The sequence below is a fragment of the Pteropus vampyrus genome, unplaced genomic scaffold (genome assembly GCF_000151845.1).
Source record: "Pteropus vampyrus isolate Shadow unplaced genomic scaffold, Pvam_2.0 Scaffold52, whole genome shotgun sequence".
Classification (NCBI taxonomy): domain Eukaryota; kingdom Metazoa; phylum Chordata; class Mammalia; order Chiroptera; family Pteropodidae; genus Pteropus; species Pteropus vampyrus.
The window spans coordinates 1,415,921-1,424,163 of NW_011888833.1; positions in this window are offsets into that span (position 1 = coordinate 1,415,921).

The following is an 8,243-nucleotide window of genomic DNA, read 5'->3' on the forward strand; positions in this document are numbered from 1 at the left end:
TATTTAGAAAATAAGTAAACTAAAGGAAGATTGGGAGATGTTTAGGTTATTAAAAGGGGGTATGGATTTTAAAAGATTGAAAAATACCACTGTGCCACCTCCGTCAGCTGCTAGGTCTGCTTTACCAGTTGTGAATTTTCATATAAATATTTAAGCACTATGCCTTTAGATGTAAATGCAATTCTATCTGACTTAAGACTTACTTGCCAAAGAAGCTACAATGGCAGCTCTAGCCATACATTAGCCTTCAAGAAGAACTTTTAAGAAAACTGAGTAGGATATGAACCCAAAATTTAAGGGTAGGTCTAAGAATGCAAAAAAGTCAAAATCCCAACTTTTGGAATTTTAGTTGACTTTTTCACAGGCATTGTATTTGGAGTCTACGATGTTCCACCACATTTAATAGGATAATTTTATATTAAGTTACTTGCAAACATTTACATACCAGTCACTGTATTCACCAGCTCGAGAACATTTCATGGTAATCATTTCTGTTTTCTGCAATTGTAATTACTTAGAATAGCCCGGATATCGGTCTTCCTTTGCAATCTCGTGGAGGTTGATTCTCAACAGGTGCGATTCATTACAGGCAGTCTAAAACACGGTACATGGCAGACCAAATGAACTTCACAAGTTCGGCTTCACCACATTATGGTTAAAAGCTGCATTGGTGGGCAGTAAGTACATGCTCCGGGGGTGCTGTCGCTGTCCGTGGTGCTGAATTCTGTCACAAACATGCCAAATGTAAAATATAACAGCTCTCCAGAGCCTGCTTTACTCTATCTCTGTACGCAGCGTGAGTAGTACGTCGCATTTTATTCTAATATATAAACAGGGCTGTGTTCAGAAAATATATGCGGGGGAAGCAAAGGCTTTTTTTTTTTTAAATATAGAGTAAAAAGAGTAAATAAGAACACAGACGTAAATGAAATGCTGCTATTTCCCCTTGATAGAGGGCCAGAAAAACAGGTAACTTGATTCCCATAACTTAGACCAATCTGACATTTAAGCAAAATATTACATTAATATTTAAAGTCTTTCCAATAAAAAATGTTGCATGTTTCTCTAAAAGAAGCCTCGCTCACATTTGCTGACGAAAAGCAATTTGTTTTCCCTTTTAGAAAACAAACCCTTCCAGGATGAAATTTCATGCTGAAAACACAGGGTATTTGTTCCTTGCCTATTGTACTTAATATTTTTTTTTGTTCTGTTTCTGTCTCGAATGATATTTTTTTCCAGAATGGAAATACTTACATTGCCAATATAAACAAAATGGATCCTCATTGTATAAAAAAAGTAAAAATACCAAAGTCCCTTAATCCTACCCCAAGAAAGAGAGTTTGATGTGTCATCCCAGAGTTTTCTTTACACTTGGGGCATGGGTTCTATAAGTCCAATTTTTCAATTTACATGTCATGGACACCTCCCCATATAAATACATGTAATAAATACATTATCACTTTTAACGGTCACTTTAACCATAATTTTCCCACCAATCCCCCAACTGTCACAGAAAATTGCTGACTGTCTCTCTTTAGGTCATCCTTAGTTCCTGAAGACATGTCCCGAAATTTAGAATCACTGTGGAAACAGGTACGCACCTCTGCCTCTTTGCACAAAACGCTAAGCCCCATGAAGGGTGGTTGTTTTGTTTGCAGGTGCATCCTCTGTGCCTAGACTCTGTGCCAGAGCCTGGCACACAGCAGGTGCCCCATAATCATTTCTTGAATAAACGCATGCTGCCTTCACTCTAACCCTCCAGTTCCCTATTTCCTGCCCCACCTCCTCCTTCTCAAAACTCTTCATAACCAGAAGGAGCAGATCATCTACCTTCAACTAAGGACACTTTTCTTCTCAAGTAGCAATTTTTTCCAATTTTTTTTTTATTAAGGTATGACCTATTACAGTAAAATTCACCCTTTTTCATGTACAGTTCTGCAAGTTTTGGCAAAAGTCTTATGACCACCGCCACCACAATCAAGACACGGAGCAGTTCCATGAACTCTAGAAATCTCCCAAGCCCTTCTATAGCCAACTAATCCTCAGTCCCTGTCAACCAGCGATGTGATTTCTGTTCCTACGATTTTGCCTTTTCAAGAACGTCATTTAAGTGTAAGCGTGCAGCCTCGGCGTCAGCTTCGGGCGCGGTGCAGCTGAGGTTTGTCTACCGGGAGCTGGTTCCTGTCTGTGGCTAAACGGGGCTCCACACTACATGCTCGCTTCTTTATCCAGTCCCCAGGTGAGGGAAATTCGAGTTCTTTCCAGGTTTGGGCAACTACAAATAAAGCCGCTAAAAACATTCACGTACAAGGTTTTGTGTAAAACTGGAACGCTTCTGAGAGTTCAACAATGCTAAACCGGACAGAATGCCATGACACCAGGTGTCACTGGACAGGTGGTCACCCTGTTTAGAACACACTTGTCACCAGCCAAGGTTCTCTGATTCCTGTGCTTATGGACCTGTTTATTATCTGCCTCCCCTCAACCTATACGAACTCCAGGGAGCTGGCACCTCCTCTGATCACCACTCTAGTCTCAAGCCTAACACGGCAGCTGGCACACAGTAGGGATTCAAACACGTTTTTTAACTGAACAAAGTTCGACCAAGGTTAGGAATTTATTTTCGGCACCACCTGAATAGCACTCACCACTTCCGGGCTGTTTTCCAGGGCTTGAGTTTGATCCATAAGCAATCCCATGGCTAGACAGCACTACTCGAGACTGAGACATGTCACAGCTGAGGACATTAAGGCAGTGAGAAGTTCAGTAACTTCTGAAAGTGGGCGAAAGAGTTGGAATTCGAACCCCCAGTCCATGCTCGTAAGCCAAGCTTCCACTGAATCGTCAATTTTTACAGTTGATGGGTTAAAAAGTCTTATTCTATTTTGTTTTTACTTTATCTCTAGTGAGGTAACACGTCATTTCATGTAATGTTTGGCTAGTAGTATTTCTTTTCTCATGCTGCATACCTCTTTAGTGAGGTTGCTTTTAACTATTATTTTTAATGGCAAAAATTGGAGACAGGCTATTTCCAGAACTCAGGCACTCTCAGGAGAAAACGAGATGTCAGAATTTTAAGGACTGGTTCTAGAGAATGAGGGCTGGATGAAAGGCCCCTGGCCCTCCACCCACCTCACACTACCAGACCCCGGCCCTCCCAAGTCTCCCTGTGTGGCTTCCTGCTGCCGTCGCTGACCTCATCACCAAAGCCAGCACCCGAGAATCTTCCTTGGCCCCGTCCTTTAACTCACACCCAACCCATCAGGGGCGACCAGCTGCCCACTTTTCTCCATCTCTATGGCCACTGCCCACGTAAGCCACTTGCAAATCTCCTACCCCATCTCCTGGCATCCACTCTCACTTCTCGAAAGAGCCCTTCTCTCTCCACGTGGCAGGCAGAGGGGCATCTTAACATATTCATCAGATCGGGTCATTTCCTGGGCCCCTGGCTCTGACCTGCCCGGCCCCATGAAGCCTCACTCCCCTCCTTCCCTTGTGGCTCCCCCCACAGGGCCTCTCCCGCTCCTGCCACGGGCTTTGCAAAGCTAGTATCGCCGCCCTGCACACTCAGTGTCCGGCTCTCCCTGTGGCTGGCCCTTCTTACATTTTGGTCTCCCGCTTCCATGTGACCCCTCAGGCAGGCTTCCGGATGGCCACCCTCTGTCCCAGTCACAGCCCCTTGCTTCTGCCCAGCCCTTCCCAGCCACTCCATGGTCTTTGTCTCCCACGGAGGACTCAAGCTCCAGGGGGTAAAGATGCCCAAGCCCTGCTCACCACTGACCCACAGTGACCACGAGTGTCCGATACACTGCAGGCGCTCGATAAATGGTGATTAAGTTAATTAACATGTGGCATAAGCGAATCTTTCCTAATTTATTTAGCTCTGTGGGTAATGTCTTGCTGAGCACACGTGAATCACAGAATCACTGAGCAGTAGAGGGGGAGAGGAAGTGAGATGTTAATTAGTTCAACTCTCGTGTCATGTGAGGGGGCCGAAGCTCAGGGAGGCCCTACGACTTCCTCAAAGTCCCACAGCTAAGACCTGTCACAGCAGGGTGGGGACAGGCTCCCCACACCCCCTTCTAATGCTCTTCTTCCCCCCACTCCCTCCATAGACAGCGGCCCGCCAGGAACAAGCCTCGTGACTTAGGAAGGAAAGAAAAACAAGATGTTGTGGTGACAGGACTCACAACGGCTGTGAGATGGATCCGATTTACTGAGCGTCAACCAATAAAGAACACGGTACAAGGAGCGACAGGAAACAAAGGATACACACAGGAAAGGTCCTGATCCTCAGAGAAGTGGGCATCTCCTTAGGGAGAAGGAATCGGATGCGCAGAGAGCTAATGACCCTGGTAACAAAAGCAAGGCAAGGTGTAATGAAATCCGCCAGCAGGCAGAAATGCTAAGCACAATGACGAGGAGGAGGTAATCCCAACAGAGGGCCCGGGGAAAACGAGCTCTCTGCCCCTTCCGGCAGTCTGTGAGTGTGTGCGTGCACGTGTGTGCACACGCGTTAGTTTTACACAGACTCCAGCTGGCTCCCCGACGCTCGTGCACACCCGATGTATTGCATCATTCGAGGCTGGGCTATTGGATTTGTAAGTGATGCTAACTTCCTCACCCCCTCTCTACCCGTTACCCCCCAAAAGAGAAGTGCTGAGGAGAAGAGGCCACCGTGAAACGCACGTCCGTCGAATACTGTTTGCTCTACAAAGATTTCCTGAAGAAAGACGGCGAAATAATAGCAAAATGAGGCACGGGGGTTATCTATGAACTTCATTTGTCCTCGCAAGCCCTATCTGCTTACCGGAAAAATGGAGTTACCTGCTCTGGTGAAGGAAGAACGGGTTGGCATGTAGTTTAAAAGAGGAGTAGTTTCAAAAGGCAGTACGAAAGCTAAGCAGGGTAGGGCCTGGTTAGTACTTGGATGGGAGACCATCTAGGAAGACCAGGTGCTGTAGGCACAAAAAAATAATAATAAATAAAAATAAAATATAAAATAAAGGATTGTAAGCTGACAAGGTCCTTGCAATCTGTGAGGTCAACCAAGGGATGCCTCACCTAAAAAATCATCCTCATCATCATCATCACCATAGGGCAATACGAACAGCTGAATTGGACCCTCAAGAGCTGGTGGTAAGTGCTCTGCCATTACTCATGACAGGTGAGGATAGCTCATCTAATGAAGACTAATATTCTATCTAGCAAATACTAGACAAGGTCCACGCTCTTCCAGTAACATTATTACACGCTGGCGTTGCTTAATAAGGGGCCAAAAAGAGAGGGACTTCAAATCTAGGTAAAAGGGAACACGTTTTGTCTTACGAAAAAGGAAATGCATTTACATATAGGCGTTTCCACTGGCATCCCAAGGGCCGAATCAGACCAGGTTTGGCTAGAGTCTTAAAAAAGAGCAAGCAGCACTTTTTTAAAAACTGCATTCACATGTGTGTTTGCAAGGCATGGAATTTCTCCTTTTCCAGTGACTACCCGGCCTCTCAACCAGTGTATGCCACCTGCCTGGCCCCCGAAGGCATCTGAGGACCCGCTCAGACTCTGCTCTCAATTACTCACCTGCTCAAGTGTTAACAAAATACTGTATATTTAATTCGCCTATTTCCTTCCTCCTTTCTAACCATAAACACCTTACTTGAAGGTTCCTGACAAACCCACGTCCCTCCTTTCTTCCTCCTGCTAATCCTCCGGCCCGGTCAGCTTCTGTGATGGGGATGGGTGGAGAGAATCCACAAATTTGCCTGAGCAGGTGGGGAGAGAGGCCGATTCCTGGGGGCCTGGGGAGTTGAGGGTGGGTTTAGTGCTGGCAGAGAAGGCGGCACAGGCACCTCCACCGACACCTCTGCCAGGCCCTGCTCAACCTCGCTTCTCCGGGAGGCTCTGTTCACAGCGGGGGACCCTCGAGCTGCATGTGCCAGACCCTCTCCTATGTGCTTCAGACCCTGGAGGTGGACTTTAGGGTGAGGGGGGGTGGCACATGACCCCCGTTTATCTGCAGGCCTGTAGGGACTGTCTGTTATTTTAAAGGAAGGAAGACATCTTTCTAATATCATCAGGGATAAAGTGAGAATCATCTCCGGCTCAAAAGTCTGCACAGGTCACTCGAAACAAGACTCTCGAATCGCTTTTTTTTTCTGCAAGGTGAATCTCTTTTCTCTTCCACCAGAAGCACAAAACCTTTCTTCTGTCAAGTGAACTAGATACTTAGAAGGATGAAGCTAAATATTTAACACCATGCTGCAGCCCGAGCAAAAAAAGTCTGTAAAAACCAGAAACCAAGGACATAAAGTGCACAGCGACAGCGACAGCAAAAACCTCCAGTGAGGTGGAGAGGTGTGTGTAGCTTCGTGGCCCGGGGCCGGCTAAGTCTCCATGTTGCTAGTAGTTGGATACTATGCAATGAACAAGCCTCTTTGGATCACCATGCTTGGAATGTCTCATCTCGAAGGAAGAGATAAAGACATAAAGATAAATAGAAAAGGAAAAATACATTCGTTAGGAACCTACTTGGCCTACAAACATGCAATAAAAATAAATGATACATGCTGGGGAAGATGACCGATTTTTCAGTATACCCGAGATAAACGCATAATATTGCTTTAGTCGACTTATAGGAATCCTCCGCCATTTCACCAAAACTTGGGAGGAAAAAGCAAAAAATACTTATATTCCTAACAAAATCCAAGAATGCTTTTTAAAGAGCAATGTGCTGATGTGTATTTGAATAATGCTGCATGTAGAACCCCAGAGTGGAAAACTGCCTTGCCAGCCTTTCTGGGACAGGCCACAGGATTCACACACCCTGATTATCAAAATACATAACTGCTGTAAGCAACAAAAATCAAATATTCCCAGAAAGCACAAACTGAGTAAGTATAAATTTTAATGAGCAGGTTTTAAATATTTTAAGCCCTGGTTTAGAAAGTCACTGTTAAAAACATGAGCACTCAAACATCCGTTTTAATCAAAGACTCTCAGAGCAACACCGTTTCATGCTTATCTTTTCAATGAAACAGTCTACAAGCTAATAAAACCACTCATGTAGTGATTCGCAGCCACAGTCTCTTGCATGTGACGCGTGTCATATGTTTGAGGCACGCGAATGGGAGCGAGGATGCAAACTTACCCTCGCTGGTGAACGGCGCTGGCAGCCCCCAGGTCGGGTCCTCTCCCCGTGTCCCCCAGAGCTGCTCTTCTGACAGAGGCAGCTGCCCAAGTCTGCAGCCCAGACGGTCCTCCAAACGCGTTCTGGAACCAGCATGTTTACACGCTGGCCAGAGAATTCTGTTCCGGGTTTCCTGGTGGGGACATTTCCTAACGGAAGTGTGAAGACAGCCCTGAGGGGAACACATAGGAATCTGTGGGACGCAGTTCTCCAGGAGAGCGCTCTCCGGTGCCAAGAGCAGACAGGCTGGGTGCCGGGTCTTGAAAGCAATGGCAAGAGCACTGGCCCCCGAGAGGCCCAGGCCCCACAGCCTGAAACCTGGCAGACGAGAGGGAAGGGAAGTGGCACCCCAAGGCCCGGTGACAGGTCCTCTCATCGACGTGAGTACTGGGAAGTCGAGGCGAATTTTTTGACTCCCCACCAAAAGTTAGGAGGCTGGGGGAGGAAAGGGAAGCGGAGAGGAAGGAAAAATCCGGGGCATCCAAGTCGAAAACGACCACAGACTAAGTTAGGAGGAACGTGATCCACGGCAATTACGTCTCTACTTGAAATTGCACGTGTGTGTGCGAGTGTGTGCGTGTGTGTACGCATGTGTGCGTATAAACATTTCATAGCTTTTTCCCCCACACTAAAACCCCAACTAGAGCAAAAACACACAACACGTACCACATATGGCTCCAGATTCCAATCTCACTCCCTCTTACACATGAATCGCCAGCTAAGAATGACCAAATACGTAAGAAAGACTTCAAATTAAAAAGATAATAACAAGGCATTTAAAAAATGCAGAAACAGAGAAAAGTGTTTAACTTATGCTTTCCTTTACATATAGTGAAATTTATTCTTTTTTGGTGTACAGTTCTATACGCCATTTAACAAATGCGTGGAATAACCACCGACACAATCAAGAGAGAACAGGTGCATCACCGCAAAAGCGTCTCTCACGGCAGCCGTTCGTAATCAGCCCCTCCCCTTACTAACCGCTAGCAAATGCTCACCTAGATTCCATCCCTAAAGTTTCGTATTTTCCAAAATATGATATAAATACAATCATCCAACA